The sequence below is a fragment of the Sceloporus undulatus genome, chromosome 3 (assembly GCF_019175285.1).
Source record: "Sceloporus undulatus isolate JIND9_A2432 ecotype Alabama chromosome 3, SceUnd_v1.1, whole genome shotgun sequence".
NCBI lineage: Eukaryota > Metazoa > Chordata > Lepidosauria > Squamata > Phrynosomatidae > Sceloporus > Sceloporus undulatus.
Window position 1 is genome coordinate 29,546,174 of NC_056524.1, and position 23,725 is coordinate 29,569,898.

The following is a 23,725-nucleotide window of genomic DNA, read 5'->3' on the forward strand; positions in this document are numbered from 1 at the left end:
ACATTGTGATTATTTTTATTACACAAGATTTGTTCTTCCAAGTGGGAAACATTTATAAAGAAACACTGTGTGGCGACAATTGCATGTCTGTTGCGGGGGTGGGGGGAAAACGTCAAGGCCAGATTAGCAATTAGATGAAAGAATTTTCAACAGGCTAATAAAAGTCTTGTTCACTGAAGCACCAGCCCTGAGCAGCAGAAAGTGACTTTAGGATACCAAACAAACCCGACATATTAAGTAGCCATCTAACTAAAGAGGCCGTGGTACACTCATTTTGTTGCTTTAAAAAAAAATTCCTGATAACAAACAGTGAACTAACAAACTAAAATCAAATAAAAGCCAAGCTGGTGAAAAATCTTTCCGTACTATGGCTGAAATATGCTGTTGAATTAGAACTTAAGAGACAACTGTCCTATGCTTGTTTACTTGGAAGTAAATCCAAACAGTTTGGAGAATCTCAATTTTTTTTGTAGCATTCTTTCAATAGTTTATTGTTTGTTTTTGTGCTGCCCTCGAGTTGACTTTTTCGCTGTGATAAACTCTCCAGACGCACTGCTCTGCCCTCCAGGTCCTGCGGTTCAGGCCCATGACCCTTTGATTGAAATCCACCATCGGGTATGGGGGTTTCTCTCTTTCTGCTACCTTCATCTTTCCAAGAATTAATTTTTTTCTAATGATATCCTTCTCATGACGAGGTCAAAGTACAATAGTCGGAATTGGGTCATCCTGCGCTTCCAGGGGAAGTTCACTGATCTGTTGTGGACCCATTTGGTGTCTTTTCGGTCACTCACAGATCCTCTACACCTTTCCCAGCACCACATCTCAAAATGTTCTTACTACTACTTTTCCACTGTCCACTCTCCACATCCATACATGGTGGTGGGGAATATGGGCTTGGACCAACTTCTTTTAGTGTTCAGAGTTAGTATATTGTCTCTAGGATTTTTATCCAGTTCTTAAACACTGCGCCTTTCCAGTACTAGCCATCTTCTAATTTCTGTGGCAGTCTGCTTCTGATTAATGTTGATCCAGGTATGGAAACTTTCGACTATTTTAAATTTTCTTGTATATAGGATTAATCTTGTAGCTATTCAGGTTCATTGTTTGGTTTTCTTGATGTTAAATATCAAGCCTATGGCACTTTCCTTCTGGACCCCTTTCAAGTTAACTGGTTTCACGTCTTTGTTGTTTCTGCTAATAGATTGTAATTGTCTGTTGTGTCTTAGGGTGTTAATGCTCTTTGTGATGAATGATGATGATGATGAGATGAATGAGATGATGAGTGCTATTACTCCACTACTACAAATATTATTATTAGGGTTGGCAATATTTAATTAAATTATTGATTTTATTATTAATACGGACAGTTGGCAGCATTGCCAGTTAAACACATCAATAGTAGTGAAATCACCCCCCCTCAATAAAAAGAAAAGAAAAGAAAAGAGTGGGAAAGCATGAGTTCATCTGAAAAGGCCCACAACTTAAAAGTTGCCATAAAAACCACAAAATGATTATCATGTGCTTCAGGTGCATACCATTTACTCCCATTCATTCCCTCCCCTTTGTTTGGGCAGATAACAAATCAGCATAATAGTTTTGTATTCGAAAACTCTGATTAGACTCACACTTCCAGATGCATAGCACAAGCCACACCTGTTGAAAGTGAGTATGACAAGAAGCAAACTGAAAGTGGTGATAGGAACAATGGAGAAAGGAGACCAAAGGGAAACAAATATTTTTTAGAAAGCCCAAAGCTCAGTATCCAAGCAACAAAAGAGCATCACAAAAACAAAATGCACAAAATTACATTCCTCAAGAGACCCCTCAAGTCCCCCGAATTTCTCTCAAAGGACTGAGCAACAGCACACACCTGGGAAATTCGCATTATATGCAAACAGAAATGGAGACTCTAGACAAGGGTGACCATCAGCAGAAAGGCTGGATTGATGAATTCCAAGAAAAACAAGGTCAGTATAACCTCTTACCGACCACCAGCCCTCCCTTCAGCATATGCATTGCACTAAGAACTAAGACTAAGTTTTTGGCTTTTTTGGAGAGAAAAAAAACTTCTACCTATAAGAATGTAACTCTTAAGACCATTGGAGCATATAAAGCTACTTAACAGAATTTCCAAAAGTCTTCTTTTACCAAAACACTAAAATATTTGGAGGGTGAAGGATGCAAGGTGCAGCAACAAGGGGAAATAACATATTCAGAGAATAACTAGACAGACTATACACTCTCCTTGGACAACCTAAAGACTTTTGAATCAAATCCCCTGTTGGCTTTCTCAAAAGCCATGAACCACAGACACAACACATGTGTGCATGGATGCAACAAACATACGAGAGCAACATTAGAACTCTTTATTATACCACATAACTTGTTCCAAATTTGTTTTGCTTCCCTAAGAATCACGAGAATTGTTCCTCTCAGGCCTAAGCATATGTCTTACCTGATGTCCATTGATTCTGTGCTATGTTTTTCATTTTCATCTCATCGTAGAAAGCTTCAAACTGTTATCCTTTTGCAGGTAGAAGGCAACCAGATCCTAATAGCTTGTAATGAAAAACACCATAGGAGCAGAGTCCTTTGGGCTGGTTGGCCTGGGAATATCATATTAACACCCTTTTCGAAGCCTACCCTCTGCTCTCCACACAAACACCCCCAGTGGGGTGCAAGTAGTTAAAAAGCCTTTGCCAGGCTGTTTCAGAACAAATAATTGTGTACGGCTTTCTCTACAATTACAAACTTTCCTTCAGACAATGTACATCTTGCCTCTCGGCAGATTTTTTCTTCCTTCACACAACTGATCATAAGAACCTGATATTTGCGTTTAAGGAGAGCAATCTATTCCATCCCCACCTAAAAACAGACAACAATCAGGTGTGTAAAAGTAGATGGGGGGGGGGATAATGAGTTTGGAAACAACTGCAGGCACACAGCCCAACAACAATGATGAGCAGAGGTTGGATTGGTGTAAAAACAAACCTTCCTCATTAGTTCTTGTCATTTTCTGTGCTGATGGATAACTCATATCATGTATTATTATGTTCAAGTACTTATGTTACTGTTATTCAATAAAAACCCTTCGGATTGGTGAAAAAAAATGACGTTTAAATAAACTTTAAAAGTAAGGGTGATGGGTAGGGAGAAACCAGTTAAAAAAACTACTATTCGGACCCGACATTCCAGAATTGGACCCAGGGAACACTGTGGCACCTGCCTTTTGTCTTTCTTGGTAACATCATCATTTGCCTGTGTTGTTTTTTGACATCCTTGTAAAATCAGTGAATTTCAAAAAAACCACCACAATATGGAGCGATGAGATTCATGGAGCAATGGATGAAAAAGAGGAAAGAAGATTCCACCGCAACATTAGGAAGAACTTCCTGACATTAAGAGCTGTTGACAGTGGGACAAACCTCCCGTCGGAGGGTGGTGGAATCCTTTTCTTTGGAGGTTTTTAAACAGAGGCAGGATGGCCACTGTTGGGGGGGGGTGCTTTGATTTGTGCATGGCAGGAGGTTGGGCTGGATGGCCCTGGAGTCTTTTCCCAACTCTATTCTGTTTCTAGATTCTATATGTAATATATGTATTACAATTATGAAGCTTTTAGCCAATTTGCTCGTTGTTTAAGAGGGAGAGCATGATGCAGCCTAAATGATGGAAAGGAAACTAACATGTGGGGCAAAGGGATGAGGAGCACAGTGATTGGGGGAGGAGGAAACAAGTTGGGAGTGCGCAGCCTGGCATTAATCCTTCCTTGCTTTCTTCTTTCATTTACGTCTCACATTTCTCCTGATTGGATCCAAGGCATCTCATGCATAATACACAAATTAAAGAGAAGTAAAAAAAGGTAAATTCATCTGGGATCACGGATGTCATAGTCAAACGTAAGCGATGCACAACACATACCCACAAATAAAAAAAATTAAAGCAAGTTTAAATAAAATACCATATTAAAACATTAAAAAACATTTATAACCACAAAAAACAACATTTTTTTAAAATGCGCAGATGTGTGTTTTTACTGCCCTTGAGTTGACCTCGATTCAGGTGACCATGTGGATGCGACTGCTACAAGACCCTCCTGCTTTCCATGCTCGACTTAAGTAATCTTGTATCATGTCAATGACCTCCCTAATTGAGTCTAGCAATCGGGCATGTGGTTGTTTCCCCTTCCTCTCTTTCTACATCTCTACTCCTTCCTAGCATTATTATCTATTTTATATTGAGTCATGTCTTCTCATAATGGGCATGATGGACCATGATGGGACATCAATTTGATCATCTTGGCTTCTAGGGATTTTTTCAAGCTGATTGTTCTGGACCCCATTGTGTTTGTCTTTTTTGGTCATATCCACAGTAGCCTTAGCACTCTTCTTCCAGCATCACATCTCAATGAATTGATTTTTTAATCTCATCTACCTGCTTTAAAGTCCAGCTCTCACATCATACATGGTGATGAGGAAAACCATAGCTTGGACAATTCTAACATTAGTGCTTTAGTGTTCACATCTTTGCTCTTTAGGATTTTTTCTAGACTTTCATTGCTCCCTTCCCATTCCTAGTCGTCCTTTATTCTGATGTGCCATTTCCATTCTGATCAGTGTTTGATCAAGGTATGAGAAATCTTTTAACTAATTTCCCATTTCTTCAAGTGTCTAAGTTTGAATTTAATGTAGGCTGTCTATTTTAATGTACGGCCTTTATGTTCAGCAGTAAGACTGCCTTAGCACTTTCGTCTCCTAACTTCCTTATATTGTTCCAAGTCTGTGATGCTTTCCACTAGCAATATGGTGTCACCACATATTTTAGTTGTTGATGTTTCTTCATCCTACCTTCATGCCCATCTTCTAGTCTGCTCTTTGTATGATTTTTTCTGTATACAAATTAAGTAAGTAGGAAAAGTGCACCCTTGCCTGACTCCCTGCAACGGGGAACCATTCTTTTCTCCATATTCTGTGTCTGTAGACGCGCTATGCCAACGAACTTGGAAGAGCTGCAGTGGTGGCGGCACTAGACACCTTTCTGCGACAAAAGAAACTGCTTTTTGCAGCTTCTTTTCACTGCAGACCTGCTGGTTGAGGCGTGGTGTGCAATTGCTGCATCCCAACCCAGTGCTTCCAGGGCAGCACAGAGCTCCTGCTTTAGCGCAGTCTGTCCAGCCCTAGTCTCAAACACTGTTCAACAAAAACAAACTTTCACTTATGAGGGAAAAAAGCAGGAAGGGGACCGCGATCTCCCAGTGCAGACAGTTCCAAGTCTGGCACAGCCACCATGAAGATCTCTCCCATGCCTTCACCAAACTTGCCTGCAAGCTGTGGGAACAGAGAAAGCCCTCTCTGAAGGATTAAAATTCAGGAGGTTCAATAGGGAGATATAGTATGACAGTCTACCAAGCCATATATGTCATGACTAGCACTTTGAATTAGGCCTGGAAATGAATAATAGTTGGTAAAGTTGTTTCAACACAGGAGTCATAGTTCCCTGTTACCAGTAACAGGTAAAATGCAAGACCTATGACGACTGCAACAAGGGTCGAAAAAGAGACCTGGAGGCAACTGGGGCACATGACACAAGGGGAGGTATACATCGGGGAGATGCTGGTGGAGGTGACTCCTCCCCACAAGACACAAGGGACCTGAAACAAAATTCTGGGGCCCAGTTTTTTCCCCTCCTGGGGCCTCAAATGTGAACCCACGACCATTTCATGAAATCAGACAGCATAAGCCCGCATTCAAGCTGGATTTCATAAGAGTAAAACTTAGAAGACTACGAAATTTGATAAATGCTTAAAGCGTTGTTACATCTGTACATAAACATTCCGGTTCTAACTATTTCTAAAAACTGAAACATGTGAAAGTTGTTAATTGGCTGTCAAGTCGCTGCAACCTATAAGCCCCTGTGAGATGAGAGATTTAAAAGAGCTTGACCTGGAAAACCACAAGAAATCTTTTAACGTCTTGAAAACTCAGGGGGCTGTGTGACTTCCTAGCTAAACATCCACCTGTAATGCGTCTTCTTCTTCTACTGCCTAAATATGGCTAGACAGAAGAGTATGTTGCAGTCAAAAACAGGAATGAAAATAGAGAAAAAGGCATACTTATAGGAATTAAAATCACAAAGAACAGAATTATTGAAAATATTATAAAAAGCATGGAGTGACATCAGAATGATTTAATTAGATGGAACAAGATTCATTGTCTTATGAGAAGAATTTCAGTAATTAGAGTCGTGGCTCCCCGAGAATATATTTTATTCAGATGTTACCAATTATTTGTTCGAAAGCAATTTAAGGAGGGCATAGAGACACCTGCGATTCATCTGGCTGGAAAGAAACCAGAATAAGTTGAAAATTTTACAGGATGAGCGAAGAGGTGGTTTAAGACTTCTCATTTGAAACTAATTTCGAGGCAGCATGTTAACATGGATAAATGAATGGGTGATGCTTAAGGAGAACAGGTAATTGGGAAGGGGAAGGGCTAGGTAGGTTGGCATGCCTATGTAGGCTACAAGAAGATAACAAAATAAGTATTCCACAATATTGTTTGAGAAGATCACTGATCAGAGTTTGGAAGAGATATACAAAGGAGATTGGTGGAAAAATACCAAATGATTCACCTCAGAGGCTTTTTATAGGAAGAAATGTTGATGTTAGAGAAGTGGAGTAATATCAAGATATGTAAGTACAAGAAGGGGAAAAAAGATGAGGACTCAAGATGAGTACAACAGAAGGGTTTAATTGTGATTGTTTATAGACAGCTTTGTGAGAGGTATGATGGATAGGAGAAATCAGGATTAGGGAAGAGGGGAGGAGTTGGTGTAGCGGAATTAATTTCAGGAATAAATCAAAATGTAGGATTACTGTATAAAGCATTATTGAAAATGAAATGGAGGAAGAAATTTAAGGTCGATGACAAATGGGCAAAGAGTACAGGCCATTGCTACACTTGGAACAATGGGAAAAAACTGGCGAAGGACTCAGAAATACAATTTCACAATTAAGAGAGAGATTATTACAAATGTATTCCAGCAGATAATTAGTAGAATATATAACAGAAGGATATAATGTTAGAATGCAGAGGGAATGTTCTATCACTTTTGGTGGAATTGTCCAAAAGCTAAGAAAGTTGGAAAGGAGTAAGACTTAATTAGTACGTGCACCCGCATCATAGGGGCGCATTACATGCTGCTTTCAGTAAAAGCAGCGATGGAACAAGCAGGCCGCACACCAGAAGGAGAAATGGTAAGTGCCCATGGTGTATACCACGCCACTGGAACATGAGCCCATTACTTCTATGGGGCTCAAGCATAGTGGAATTTCTTTTATGTGGAGGGGGGCTGGAATGGATCCCCACATAAAGAAGGGACCACTGTACTATACTAGAGATTAAAGAAGAGGGAAATTTAAGGAAAAAGAGCCCTGGGGGCGCAGTGGTTAAATGCCTGTACTGCACCATTCATTCTCAAAACCACAAGGTGCGAGTTAAGACCAGCAAAAGGGCCCAAGCTCGACTCGAGCCGTGCATCCTTCCGAGGTCGCTAAATGAGTACCCAGACTGTTGGGGGCAATTGCTTACTTGCTAATTAGCTTACTTGCTGTTCACCCTATGTCTTGGAATAGCGGTATATAAATAAAAAATCATGATTATGATTATTTATGATTATTATTTTAAAATGAACTTCCTATCATAGAACATAAAAGGGATGAATTGGGCATATAAAAGGAAAATATATTTCATATTTTAGAAAAAGAGAAAACTGAAATAATAAGTTACGGAACAAGAATTAGAAAACAAGAAGAAAAATACCTAAAAGCCCTTATACGAGGTCACATTTTTATAAGTAACTAGTTTATATGTTTAATAAACTTCATTTCAAAAAATTGATTCTAAGAAACCAGAGTCGACTTATCCACAAGTCAATGTAAGTACTGCTTTAAATTCCTTATTTTAAAAAAGGAACCACTCCTGGTGGAAGCAAGAGTGTAACCTGACCTGAAAGTAAGACTCCCTCTACATTCCATCCATCTAGCTTTTAGTGGAGCACAAACATTATTCCTCTCCTGGAATTTATAAGTTATTGGCATGGTTTTTCTGTTTCTTCTTTACATCCTTTGTTACATGCCCAAATTTTACCCTCATCTCATCCATGAGCATATTAAAATCCATAATTTTGGCCCCAAAACCTGCCCTTCACTTAACATGAGGTCAACTTATAGTCAAGTATATAATGTATAATGGTAAGTGGGTTTTCTGACAGCCACTCCCCCAAATTTTAATGGACGTGTTGGAACAATGGAGATTTAACCCAGATCTCCAGTGTGTACTAACCCCTATAACAGGGGTTGAAGCTGGGTTTGAACAAGTTGCGGGGAGGCTAACCCCCCCCCACTTATCCCCGGATCATTGATAACGTTTTCTCCCTGAGTTTTAAAAGATTTTGCATCATCCTGTGTGAAAACCAATGTGAAAGAACCCAGGATAAATCGGGATAAATTCTGCATGAAATGAACATGTTTTGAATAATTGCATCATCAACTCCATCGGTATCGAGTGCTGGCCATGTGGCAACCAAATCCCAGAGATGCGCATAGATGGAGTTCCATAGTTTGAATAACAAACCTGGAATGCATAGTGAGATTATTTGCATAGCGTGTTTAAAAAAAAAGATGTCCAAATGACCTGGGCATCTTCAGAAGACAAGAAGACAAACCATCTCTGTAATAATCTTAAAACAACAAGGCTGGTCCTGAAGCCAATGGAGCCATTCTGTCTGGAAAAAGAAAAGAAAAGATGAGACCAGCAATATGTGAGGTAAAGCCACACAACACAGCTTCTGGTGGTCGTCTTTAAAAATCACCATCCTTTGAATGGTATAAAATTTCCAGAGGGATCTGTCATCTCTCAAATGCCCAGTTCCCTTTCCACTGCCATCTTTTTCATCACTGAAAGAGATTCAAAGTGCCCGAATACCAGATTCAGACATACCAGAATAAGGAACCAGCTAGTCCTACATGCTCAAAGATACAGAGTAGAGGGTTAAAGAAAAAGAGTTATTGAATGTAAATTCTAATCTAAATTCCCATCTCCCTCCCCCTTCCCTTGTCTTTTATATCACTTGTTGAGGTAATAATTTAAAAGGTGAAGTTTGCTCATCTTTATTCCCATTAATCCTGCAATAATTACATCAAGAGGGAGTCTTTCAAAAACTCTAAAAGCTTTGGAAAAGTAACACCTATGTTTATGCTCAATAGAGAAGACATAGAGAAGATGTCAGTCCTATGTGACCAATAGCAGGTGGCAGAACATGAAATGCTGTTTAGGTATGTTTAAGTTTCTACCATGTTCAGTGTTTGCAAGCTTTTTTTGCATTTATAATAATGTTCAGAGGCCAAAGATATTTTTAGTGCTTACTTTGGACATGATGATATCACACAGGCAACAGCACACAGTGGCCTTTGGCGTTTATCCCTAACACTTGATATCAAAAGTAAACAGCATTGGCATATGGAGGCTCTGCTTGCCTATGGATAGGAACATGTAACTGTCCAGATTGATGGACAGCAAATCCCAGTATTCTCATCATTGTAAAGTCGAAGGCTTTCATGGCCAGCATCCATAGTGTTTTGGGGTTTGTGGCATGTGACCAGTTCTAGCAGATTTCTTTCTGATGTTTCGCCAGCATCTGTGGCTGGCATCTTCAGAGAATGCTTGCCTGGAAAAATTGGGTGATATATACTGTGTGAGCCTGGGAATGCAGGAGTGATTTGTGTTATGTTCTGTGTTGAGGCTGGCCTCAGCCTGGGAGGCTAATGCAAATGAGGATTAATGTCTGCTAATTGGTGATCATTATCTGCTGGGAAAGCCTTTGACTCTGAGTGGTTTCCATTTGCATTTGCTGAGTCCTTATTTTGCTATTCCTCAGACTGGTAGCCAAATTTTGTTCACTTAAGGGTTTCTTCTCTGAAATTGTCCAGTGTGTTGTGGATTTCAATGGCTTCCCTGTGCATCCTGACATGGTAGTGGTTGGCATGGTCCAGAACAGGGGTAGGCTACCTGCGGCCTGTGGCCGGATGCGGCAGGCAAGGCCTTGGACCGGCCCCAGCCGCGGTCCTGCCGCTGATGCGCGTGGCCGAACCTTTGGCCTCTCCCGGTGTGCGGGCAAGGAGGGGCAAGCGGCGGGCAAGGGGGGCAATTGTCTATAGAAGCCTCCGAAACATGCATTTATTAACATTTTTAAAAAAATCAGCATTTTTTGCGTGTCCTCCATTTTTTTAAAGTGCCATCCATTTGAAAATTTTGTCGTACATTGTTCCTGGTTTATTTATTTAATTAATTTTATTTTTTATTATTTGTATGATTTTTATTTATTTATTTATTTATTGGCTTCGGCCCCCCAGTTGTCTGATGGACAGCAACCCGGCCCCCAGCTTAAAAAGTTTGCCTACCCCTGGTCTAGAACTTCAGTGTTTTCAAACAGTATTTTATGCCCAGGATGGTTTGTGGCATGTTCTGCTACTGCTGATTTTTCTGGCTGACCCAGTCTGCAGTGTCTCTCGTGTTCCTTGATTCTTGTTTGCACACTGTGTTTGGTGGTCCCTATGTAGACTTGCAGCTTATTTTATCCTGCTGGTTATATTCTTTCCCTTTCCTTTTATCTTTTATTTTCATTATGATATTTCTTTCCCTTTGTTTTGTTTATTTGTTTTATATGCCAGCCATTTTCCTATTTTATTAGCATGTTCGAATTTATATTGTTTTATATATTTTATTTTTTTGGCTACTTGTTGAATAATTTTTTTATTTAATTGGTTCCTCAATATTTGGAGATCCTGAAATAATTTTATTCTTTGGGGTTTTTCTTAAGTTCCTGCTCTTCATTTCTACTTTTTCCATTATTTCCTTTTCTTTCAGTTTTTCTTCTTTCTTTTTCCTTGCTTCTTGTTGAATTAAATATCCTCGCATAACCACTTTCCCTGCATCCCAAGCTATATGAGTTGGTCACCAATTAGCAGACATTAATCCTCTTTTGCATTAGCCTCCCAGCCTGAGGCCGGCCATCGGCACAAAACAATACACATGCAAATCACTCCTGCATTCCCAGGCTAACACATTATATATACACCCAACTTTTTCCAGGCAAAGCATTCTCTGAAGATGCCAGCCACAGATGCTGGTGAAACATCAGGAAGAAAAAAAATTTCTAGAACATGGCCACATAGCCCGAAAAACCCACAAAAAAACAATATGAGTTGGTGTTTCTGTGGTTGCATTTTCCTGGAAGTAGAATTCCAGTTCTTGTTTCATTTTTTTCTACAATCTTCTCATCCAATAGCAGATAATCTTTTAATTTCCATGTATATTCTTTTCCCCCAAATTTAAGTGTCATAATAATTGGACAATGATCTGATAATGTTTTTGGGAGTATCTCTATTTTACTAATGTCTTTATTCAGTGATTTTGGGGTACAAATTATGTCTATCCTTGACCAACATTTGAACCTGTTCAAATAGAATGTATAATCTCTACTTTTATTATTTAATTTTCTCCATAATCCATTAAATGTAATTGTTCTATTAATTCAAATGCTGACTGGGGCAATTTTCCTTGATTTCCTCTTTTATCTCTCTGGCCTGATCTATCTATCTCAGGGTTCATTACACCATTCCAATCCCCTGTTAGTATAATTTTCTCGTAGTCCAATCTCTCTATTAATTGATGCAATTTTTAATAAAATTTACCTTTATTATTTTGCGGTGCATATAAATTTATTAACAGTATTTTCTCTTCTTGATATGTTATCTCTATTGCCATATACTGTAGTGTCCGTCTTTATCTTTAAATAATTATTTTGCCTGTCCTCTGTTCCTTACATAGACTGCCACACTCTTTTTCTTCTTTTACTGATTACCTGCTACAAATAGATCACCTAATTTTTTGTTCTGCAAAACATGTCTGTCCTTTTCTTTCATATGAGTTTCTTGTAAGCAAATTAAGTCTATTTTTTGTTTTTGTTTTTCCACATGAAATATCTTTCTCCTTTTGATTCTGGAGTTCAGACCATTAACATTCCATGAAAGTAATTTTATAGCCATTTTGTGTTTTTGTTTCAAATTTGGATCTCTAATGTCTGGTTTTCCTGTACTTCCTTGGTTTTTCCCTCCCTTTTTTTACTTAGCACACATTCTAACATCTTTTCACTCTTTTTTCCCCTTTCTCCTTCCTTTGATTTTATTATTTTAGATTCTGACTCCTGCTCTGATTCTGTCTCTCTTTCTTCATCTGATGTTACCCTTTCTGTATCTTCTGAGCTTTCTTCTCCTTTCTCTATTTCCCTGATTCTATTTACCCTTTCAGATCTTGTTTCCATCTTTCTCCTTTCTGTTGCTCTATTTTCTTTTTCACTTCTCTCTTTCTTTTCTCCTATGTTGTCTGATTCCTTTTTGCTTAGTTAAGAATATCTTCATCTTTTCTTTTGTATAATAAATTTCTTTTTTTAATTGTAAAGTAGACCTCCTTCATTTTCTCCCATTTATATTTGATATTATTGTGCCTTAAATACTCTGTCAATATTGTATAGTCTCTTCTTTTCTTTAATAATAAATTCCTGATCACTGAATGTAATTGCAATAGTTGTGACATAAACAACTATCAAAATTAAAGTTATACCTTTAAATTACAATATCATATGCACAGTCTAAACATATTTACATGTATATTGTTTCATATAGTTAAAGTGAAAATTTGGTAAGTTGTGATGTTTTTAAAGAAAAATTTAAAAATAACACAAAATTTTAATTTTTTAAATCAATTTTAAATTAAAATTTTAAATTAAAATTAAAAATTATTTAAAACCTGGGGCCTTTCCTTTCTCTTACCACTGAGCCTTGCCTTATTCATACCATCTCTTCAGTATTTTAAAAGGACACAGGAGAATGCCACAGCCCATTACAACCCAAAGGCAGAAGTTTGGGGAGCAGTAGTGTCACCTGATGTGGTCTGCACTCCCCCACACACACTCCTAGTCAAGCCTCCAGTGGTCACCATAAGTTGAAAGGCTAGTTGAAGGTCCACACACACACAAACACACTCTAAAACATACCTTTTGACTTGTACAAATAATTAGCAAGTCACAGTTTGATCCAAATACAATTCCATAGATAATCTTGGAATCATACTTCTTTAGATTTAAATTTTGTTTATGTCTGCCGCATTTGAAATTTTGGGTATAGTGAAGCCACAATGTCTTTTTAGAAAGAAACTGTCTAGCTCTGCTAAAGATGTCTCGGGAAGTGTGCTGTCTCCCTGGGGCAAAGATCTGTGATGTGACAGAGAGGCTGACAAGACTGGTCAAGCCCACTGACCATTCTGAGACGCCCCTGTGTTCCACACGTCTGCTTAGTTCCTGTACATTTCATACCCGTGACTCCTTAATAGGGTCCATAACTAAGAAGTGCAGTCTTCCTCTTTCTACTTTCCTAACTATATGTGGTTTTATCCTTGATTGTCCCTCTCAGGTGTGTCGGGCGGAAATATGATAATTTTGTCACTGTGGCAATCCAGAGAATTTTGCCTGATCTGACTAGGACCCAGTTGTCGTTTTGGGCTTCCCTCAGCACTCTTCTCCAGCACCACATCTCAAATGAATTTCTTCCATCGTTTTCTTAACTATCCAGTCTCATATCCATACATGGTAGTAGACAATACAGTGGCTTGTATGATTCTTAACTTTTGTGCTCAGTTGTAACAGTATCGCTGCATTTAGGATCTTTTCTAGTGTCCTTTAATACGGCCCTCCAGTTGAGATTGTACCAACTTGATATTGAATAGGAAGTCATTCTCCTGCATATGAGTTGTTATGTAGCCAAATGGCACTGACCATGCCCATGAGGAAGGAGACTTGCAGCAATCTCATAGTCTGTAGTTGTATAAGAAAACTCATTAAAGGGGAGAGAAACCGCTAAAAGAAGGTAAATCACACAAAAAAGCCCAGAAAGTACAAGGTTGCTCAGTGAGGAAAATGTATGGTTGTTTTGGAAGAATGTATGGCTGGTTGAAAACACTGGATAGGGAACTGTACACTGTAGTATTATTTTTCGATTGCACTTGATCGGCATAATATGTACACCAGGTCTTAGTGCTCGTTCAGATTCTTTCTTTCAGTGAGACTTTTTGTTAACTCAGCAACTGAAAAGAAGGGGGAAATCAGAGTTTCGGCGTGTTTAATATGAAGAGTGATTTTTTGGGGGGAAAAAAAATCATGCCCTTGGCTTTGACTATACCTTCAGACTCAACATTTCACTTTCATGCCAGGTGCTGTAGATGGGGGTACGGAATGCTTCGTCTGCCTTAGTGGATGACAACGGGTGAGGAGGATTATAGGTTATGAGGAGCTCTGTCAAGCCAGCCTAGGTATTGCAGCCTGGAGAGTAGGCAACGACCATTAACGAGGTAATAAAAGAGGATTAATGCAAACGTGTGAGGTTTTAAGTCTCACAGAGGAACTATCAGCTCTGTGAGTTCAATTTGACTCTTGTTCGTCATTAACACTTACCATATTTTATTTATTATTCATTATCTTGTTGAAAAGAAAGTTTTGCAGTAGATAGGCTTAAGAAAATTAGCACAATATTTCAATTTCTGCATTGGCCGCTTGCAATCCACAAAGCTACTTCATGCATTTGTCTTTGACCATCCCAGCATAAGTTTGGCTCTTCACCAAGTATATTTTCAGTTGATAGTGATGGGAGCATGGTATATGCAGAGGCACGCTGGGATTCACGTGAACATGGATGACCAGGAATTAGCCTTCAAAGTGGGGAGTTCATCCAAGTCCTTGAAGCTTCAAACAGGATTGGTGGTGGGGAAAGAATTGAGGACAATGGAGCCTGGTTCCAGCGAGCTTCGTCAGGGTGAGTAAAGTGGATCTCAATACTTTACATAATTTGTGCTCTCCTTTGTATGGGCTGGTAGGTTGGTCCAGTTAGTAGCACTGCTTCCTTTCCCCCTGTAACAGCAAGATGACAACTGAGTGGTAGGTTAGGGCTTGAGGCCACCTCGTAGCAGGCCCAAATTTTCTTTTGGATTTCGATATGGCTTCCCTTAATGAGTTTTTTTTATCATATCATGGGTATTATATTCCTGAACTCAAAAGATATTTTAAGGTAAGAGTAAACGCTAAGTAAGAAACAGAGTTGCTGTGAGCAGCATCACAGATGAAAGGGCATTTGTCAGCATTTACAGTGTGGAACAAGGAATCCAACCACCTCAGTATAACTGAAAATTTTTTGTGGTAAGAGCTATTTCAGTATTAAACTACACTTTCTGAGCCTGTTGATAATATTCTGTCCTTCTCTAATTGTGCATGTCTGCCCTTGGATGGGGATTATTTAAAAAAAAAAGATACTAAGTCCGTGTGGCACACTCTTGTAAGGAAGTCCATAGACCTCAATAAATAGGCACAGAATGAGGCTGCAAAACTACCTTAAAATGTGTGCGGTTTGTGTTACTCCTTTCGTAAGAAAAGGAGAATAAGTAGGGGTGAAAGAAGGGAAGGGTGATGAGTCAGTGGTTCACATTGGTTCTGCCCTTCCTGAATGTATCTTGTAAATATTCATTAGTACCCAATTTTTGCCAGTGGGGAATGTAGAATCAGGCCTATTTGCCCAGCATTCTGTTCACAAAGTAGTCAAACAGTTTCCGGTGGGAGCTCACAAGCAAGATGTGAGTAATAATTCATTCTTGCCCGCATGTTGGCCCAGCAACTGACATACAGAGTATATTCTCTGATACGTTAGAGTGTATAATATCCAAAAACATCTGGGTAGCTACTGGATTCATCTTCCATGAGTGGTCAAACAAAGCTTTTAAAAACTGTCTGTTTGGCAATCATAATGATTTTTGCAATAATAATTGAATTCTTGCTACACGGACATTCATTGCTCGGCATAAACAAGTGTATGGGAAATTTCAAAAAAGTATTCCATTGATAAATGCTGTGCAAGATGAGAACCACTTAGTAAATTACAGTTGCGTCGTTACGTGACCATAAGTGGAAAGTTTAATAGTGTGTTTCAGGTGAAACACTTGAGATCAAATGCAATCACCATTTGGTTTTCTCGTCCTAAAATCTTTTGAAATGGGCACGGTATTGTTTTGGTGCCAGACAAACATGCCAAGGATATGGCATTCCACGTTGCTGATTCTGAGGGATGTTTGTTTGTGTTTTTCTTAACACATAAACAATCAATCACTCTTAAAAGCCTATTGCAAAGAAAAACTAGTATAGATTAAAAAGGGGTTTTCTTTGTTGAAAATTGGCCGATATTACTGGCCATTCTTTTTGCCCACTTTTTTTGTCTTATCGTCGGTTCAGGGATCCTCTTTACCTCCTTTTTGTAACGTTTTAAATTCTTTTATCTCATTTACCCGCATCTTAACTGGAAAGGCCAAACAAGTAGTTGTTTGCTAAAAAATAAACGGTAAAAAGAGGCTAGTAAAGGTTATATTTAATAAAGGGTAAAATGCCCACTACAATTAAAAAACTAGTTCACTTTGGGTTTAGTAAAAAGGTTATCAAGGGCCTTTAATAACTGATTATACCTGATATTAAACAAAGTGAGCATAGTCAATCTTGTAAAGAGAACTGAGGGGAGGTACAGTGGCTAGTTTTGGAACTGAGCATCAGGTCCCCAATGAACCCCAAAAACTCTCAGCCTCATCAACCTCAACCTCAAAAGATTGTAGTAATGATAAAATGGTGGTGAGGTGGAGAGCTTTGTGACATCTTGAGGTCATTGCAGAAAGGAAGAGGATGAAAATGTAGCTGGATGCAGTTACCTATTTAAAAGAGCTGTAGAGCACTCGCCTCCCCTAAAGAGAATATGCCTGGAAGGAGACGAATGTATAACTGCTGTCCTACACTAATACCAACAACTTGGGGTGACTTCAGAACATCTGAATTAAACAGATTATCTGGATCCATTTCAGCCTGGTCTGCTGAGGAGAGGGGGGGCACTGTCTGTTTTGTTCTCCTGGATCTTAAAACAATTTTCAGATCATCATAACCATGGATGGTCTGTGGTATGAGGTTTGTGGGTGGGGCTGTGATATGGTGGTTTCTGTTTCTGTCCGTACTGGTGCGAGTTCTGGAGATTGCACGGGAGGATTCCTGTTCGCCTCAGCACCATTAACTGGGCATGCCACAGGGTTCCATCATATTCCACATACTGTTCAGTTGAAGCTGTTTGTTGAAGGTCATAGAAAGTTGGGCATTGGGTGCCATAAGTATGTTTATAAAACTCTACTTCTTCTTGCTGTTGGACTCAGCTGGGACTGTCAGGTGCCTGCCACCAGTGCCCAGGTGCTGGAATGGTTGGATGATGGCCAATAAACCAAAGTCAAAATCTCAAAGACAGAGACTCCTGTGGATGGTGCAAATTGGATAAGGTGCCTGCCTGTCTGCCAGCTATGCTTTCTTAGACGGAATATATGGGCACAGTAGCATAGATGCTTCGAACTCCCAATTATGCTACTCTGCAATGTGGCTTACATGAAACAGCCCTTGGAGACCACTCAAAAGCTTGCAGTTAGTCAAACCGAACAGTTGGACTTTGACCAGAACATTCTATAGAAACCATAATAACACCAGTTTAAAAAGGAACTGATGCTGAATGCCAAAATGCTCTGAATTGAAATTATGGTGAACACACTAAAGCCCTAAATGGCCTGGAACCTTAGAGAGTTGGAGTAAGATTGCAAGTCATCATTTGTGGACTTATAGGGGTCCTTGGATCCACTGGAGTTCAGTCCAGGATCCCCCAGATACTAAAATCGTAGATACTCAAATCCCATTATATCAGCATCATCATCATCATCATCATCATCAATCGATCAGTTATCATCATTATATTTCTTCCTGCCTCTCCTCAAGCTCGGGGAGGCATGTTAAAATCGAAACACAATAGAAAAGGAAACACATACTTAAAGCAACAGATAGAACACAATACTATAAAAACCAAAAAATGGTGGCATAAGAAAATGGTGTCCTTAGTACATGGCAAAATCAAGGTTTTGTTTTGAGATTTCTTAAAAAATATTTTCACACCATGGATTATTAATTAGTGGATGCAGAATCTGTAGATACAGAGGGCTGACTGTGACTCCAGGAGTGATAGTGATACATTCCATTAATTTAGAGTAGTGAATTCAACTGGCGAAACTATAGAAACGAGGAGACTACCTTTATCCCAGTTAGATTTTTTTATATCTGTATTGTATAGTTCGTATTGCTTCTTAACGGCTGTGATTCTAGATTCTCAGGCAGAGATCACCTGCTAATATGCTGGTTGGAAAGTTACTTTTTTGGACTGAAGCACCCAAATGGCCTGGTTAGTATAAGGTTCTGGTTCTTACCAGGAGTTGCATCCAGCAATCGATACCTTGGTTCTTCCCCAGCTATCTGTGGCTTGAAGCCAGCAGAAGGTAGATCTTTATGTTATTTAAATGGGCAAGTTCAATACATTACCAGGCTGCATCCACACTGCAGAAATAAGTTCAGTTTTGACACCACTTTACTTGCCATGGCTCAGTGTCGGGGTGGAATTCGGGTAACTGTAGTTTGTGGGTGGGCACAAGAGCTCTCTGACAGAAAAGCCTAAAGTCTCAAACAAAACTACAATTCCCCAGAATGCCGTAGCATTCAACCATTGCGTAAATGGGGTCAGACCGGATTGTTTCTGCAGTTGCAGATGCAGACTTATAACAGTTAACTTGTATTTCCCATGTTTGCCTGCACTATATCTGTGTTTCTTTCACATCAAGTTGTTTCTAATCTCTTAGTTTCAGCGTCCGGGTCAACCAGGAAGAACTTGCAGAAAGCTGTGGTGCCTCCAAGATGAAGACCGAAGATAGAACCTGGAAGCACCGTCAAAAAATGGACAGAAAAAAGGATCAGATGAGAACAAATGTTATTCAGGAAATAATGAATACGAACGTATTTATACAACATGCTCAAGGACATCTGGGAAGTAAGCTAAAATGCCAGAGTAGAAAAAACATCTATGTTGGTTACAAGAAAGGCTAAGCTTGGTCTTTGAAGTGAACAGTCCATGTCAAATGGGCCCTGGCTGGGTGTTTGTTTGGCTGCAGACACTTAGGGCCTGCTCTTGCTTTTAGGATCGGCCATTGTCAGCTGGAGAGGGCAAGGAGGGAGAATAATATTTTTTAAAAGATAATGATAATTATTTATTTATATTTTCCGCCTGCTTCCACTGGATCAAGGCAAGATTACAATCATAAAACCACATACAATCAATAGTATCTAAAATGACATACTATAAACAATAATCAGTGAAAACTTGAATCAACAATACGTATAATAAAAACATCGTTACAATGTGTCTGTTTCGATCCAGAAGTGGGATTTCTTCTCCATTTCTTTACGAAGGTCGGGTGGGTATGCCCGCCTGAAGAGATCCATCTTTAGTGCCTTCTTGAAGGCATCTAAAGTGGTGATAACATGGATTTCCTCCGGTAAGTTGTTCCATAACGTGGGGGCCATGGCAGTGAATGTTCTATGGGAGTTGTAACTAATCAAGTAGTCTTTGAGTATTCTGAAAGATTTCTTCCCGGATGTTCGGAGAGTGTGGGGTGATTATGTAGGGAGAGGCATTCCCTCAAGTAACTCAGGCCCAAGCCATGTAGGGCTTTAAAGGTGATGACCAAACACTTTGTATTGTGCCCGGAAGCTGATTGGCAGCCGTGTAGAAGATTTTAAAACGTGTTATATGATCTGATCTGGATGTTCCAGTGATAGTCTGGCTGTTGCATTTTGAACTGACGGAAGCTCTGAACTTGGTACAAAGGTAGCCCCATGTAGAGCGCATTGCAGAAATCTAGTCAAGGGATTACCAGTGTGTGTACCACTGTTTCAAGGTCCTTTCAGTCCCAGGTAGGGGAGCAGTGGTTGTCATCAGCCAAAGCTGGTACCAAGCATTCCTGGCCGCACCACTCTATATGAAACTGTAGAGATGGGTCCAGGAGTACTTGCAAACTGTGAACTTTGTCTTTTAGGGGAAGTATGACCCCCGTCCCGGACAGGTTGGCAATCTCCATCCCTGGGCTTGGGGAATCGATCACGTAGACCTCCATTTTCTCTGGATTCACCTTGAGTATGTTGTCCCTCATAAAGCCCATTACCGACCCAAGGCAGGCAGCCAGAGGAGAGATGCCCATCCTTAATCACTGGGGTCAGTCAGAGATCTGGCCTGAGAATTCGAAATACTCCTCTTAAACTGCAAATCCCAGAATGCAACAGGAGGCAGCTAGAGGAGTCAAAGTGGAATAGTAGATTTTCTTTAAGAATATAGTGTGATAAACATCATAGAGAGATGGATCTGGGTGTCATCAGCATACTGATAAACCGTGCTCCATGTCTCCGGTGAACCTTCCCAGCGGCTTCATGTAAATGTTAAATAGCATGGGGGATAGAATGGAACCCTGAGGGATGGCCAGATATTAGCTCTCTCTTAGTGGAGCAGGCTTGTCTCCGATCCTATAGCATCATGGAATCTGCCCAAGAGGTAGGAACAGAACCTCTGCAGCGCAGTGCCCCCAATGCCTAACTCCCTCAGGCGTTCCAGAAGGATACCATGGTCTAACGGTAGCGAAGGCACACCAGCAGGGGTCACACTTCCCCCTGTTGTTGCCCAGACGGAGATCATCAACTAAGGCACCATGGAGAAGTGAGCATAATTGGTTTTACATGGTGAATCTGGTGGCAAAAAAAAAATACAAAATAAGAAAATTGACTTATGTGGTGCATGTGTGCGTGTGTGTACAGCGTCGCCCCTCCTTCCTCGCGGACCTGATGTCTTGGATATTCCGGAGGGAGCCCCTCCGTTATTGTCAGGTGGCATGCCCCCGCAGCATGTGTCCTGAGCACGCTCGCAGATATGCACCCCATTCAAAACTTATAGGGCTTGAATATATGTGAGTATCCTTTTCGCAGGGGGGGGGGTCCAGAACAGATCCCCCACAAAAACGGAGGGACTGACTAATATATAAGTAAAGAAGGACCCAAATTCATGAAAGGAAGGGGCAGAATGATGGAGAAGAAAAAAGGGCAAAGTTCAGGTATAAGTTGCGAGGAGTGGGAAAATGGCAAATGGACTGAGAATGACAGTCAGACAAGAAAATGGGTAGAAAGGCAAAAGCAGACTGATAGGATCGAGAGAAGATGGGGCCAAAACCCGGGCAAAGGCAGAAAGATTCAACAGAAGGGGGAATTTGGGATGAGGAGGAAGAAACAATTGAGGCAGAATTGGCAGAAAGATAAAGAGATCGGTCTGAGACTGGGGAGGACTACCATTGTTATGTTAACTGCCCTTGAGTCACCCCAACTCAGGGCAATCCTATCAATGAGAACATCAAGACCTCTATCCTCCACTGCACTGCTTAGGGTCCGTGCAGATTGGAAGGCCAGTGAACTCCTTGACTGAGGTCATCCATCTGGTGTGGCATTCTGCTCTCTTTCTACTACCTTCTCCTTTCCTAAGCATTTTTGTTGTCTTTTAATGGAGTCCTGTCTTCTCATGATTTGGGCCAGTATGACAGCCTCAGTTTTGTCCCTGAGATAGTTTTGGGCTTGATCTGTTCAAGGACCCATTTGTTTCTACGTTTTGGGCATCCATGGTATCCTCAGCACTCTTTGCAGCATCAACACCTCGAATGATCTGATTTCTTCCTGTCTGCTTTCCTTTATTGCTTAGCTCTCACATACGTTCATGGGGGATGGGGAATACAGTAGCTTGGACGATTCTGACTTTAGTGTTTTCAGTTGGTATATCTTTACACTTTAGGATCCTGTCTAGTTCTTCATAGCTGCCCTTTCCATTCCAGTCTTTCTGATTTCTTGACTGCAGTCTCCATTCTGATCAATATTTTAGACAAGTTATGTGAAATTTCAGTTTCCTCATGATCTAGGTTGAATTTATGTAGATTTATGTTTCCAGTCTATTGGCCATTGTTTTGTTTTTCATATTGGGGATATTTTAGTTAATGCTACGTTGATTATGTCTATGAACAATATAGCAAACGGAATTGAGAATATCGTCTGTTCCTGGTGATCTCTATTCTTCGCAATTTCTCTTGGTGCTGCTTCCACCTTGCTTTCTAGAATTTGGAGTTCATTTCATATGGTTCTTCATCCAGGTGGTCACGCTGAATAGCACTTCTCTGTATTACTTCTACCAATCTGTGGTCCAGTACTATAACACTGTATTGAGTAATGGTACCTGAGAAATGTAGTGCAGCTGTCCTGCATCTCACTTCTGTTGATGTTCAGCTGTTTCCACGGGCAGTGTTGTTTGCTCAAACTAAGTGGCAAAATTATGACGGCTGTGTATGATTTCTGTATGATCTGGGCCTTCTGGGTCCCTTTCTCATTAGTTCTTCAGCAAATTAGAATTCAGATAATGTAACTGGTTTTTTTTGGATAATATATAGCATTGTTGGAGTGGTTGGACTAGGACCCTGGAGACCAAGAGTTCGAATCTTGGCTCAGCCATGTAAATCCGCTGGGTGATCTTGGGCAAGTCACCCCTCTCAGCCTCAGAGGATGCCAAGCACAGCCCCCCCCCCCCCCGAAGAAACATCCCAAGAAAACTCCATTATAGGTCACCATAGATCTCTAAAGTTGGAACGATTGAAGGCACATAATGACAACACATAGATCTCTTTTTTGATAAAATTACCACTTGTTAGATGAAGGGATGCTGTGGATGTAGTATATCTTGACTTCAGTAAGGCTTTGACAAGTTCCCCATGATATTTACAAACAAGCTTGTAAAATGTGGGCTAGACAAAGTAACTGTTACATGGATTTGTAATTGGTTGACTGGCCGAAGCCAAGAGTGCTCAACAATGGCTCCTTTTCATCCTGGAAAGAAGTGACAGGGCTCTGTCCTGGGCCCAGTGCTATTCAACATCTTTATCAATGACTTGGAGGACAAAATTTGGGGCATACTTATCAAATTTGCAGATGACACCAAATTAGGGGGGAATAGCTAATACCCTAGAGGACAGGATCAAGATTCAAAATGACCGAACAGACTAAAAACTGGCCAGTAGCTAACAAAGAATTCAACACGGAGAAAGGTAAGGTACTACTGCACTTAGGGCGGAAAAACGAAAAGCACAAGATAGGATGGGAGGACACCTGGCTGAAGGAAACTACGTGTGAAAGGGATCTAGGAGTCCAAGTAGACCACAAGTTAACATGATCAACAGTGCAATGCGGCACTAACAAGGCAAATGCATTTTAGGCTGCATCAAAGAAGTATAGTGCCACTTTATTCTGCTCTGGTCAGGCCCCACCTGGAATATTGTGTCCAGTTTCTGGGCACCACAATTCAAAAAGGACATGGAGAAACTGGAGCGTGTCCAAAGGAGGGAGACTAAAATGGTGAAAGTCTGGAAAACCATGCCCTACGAGGAACGACTAGGGAGCGGGGGATGTTTAGGCCTGGAGAAGAGAATATTAAGAGGTGGATATGATAGCCCTGTTCAAATATTTGAAGGGATTGTCATATTGAGGAGGGAGCAAAGCGTGTTTCTCTGCTGCTCCAGACGAGACCCGAAGCATGGATGCAAACTGCAAAAAAAGAGATTCCACCTCAACATTAGGAGGAACTCCTGACATTAAGGGCTGTTCGACA

General features: G+C 40.3%; 1 protein-coding gene across 1 annotated transcript in view; it reads left to right on the forward strand.

Annotated features, from left to right (window-relative positions):
• TNFRSF19 (TNF receptor superfamily member 19) overlaps positions 1-23,725 on the forward strand; it is a 195,585-nt gene that overhangs the window by 155,201 nt on the left and 16,659 nt on the right. The gene's annotated exons all lie outside the window — the stretch shown is intronic.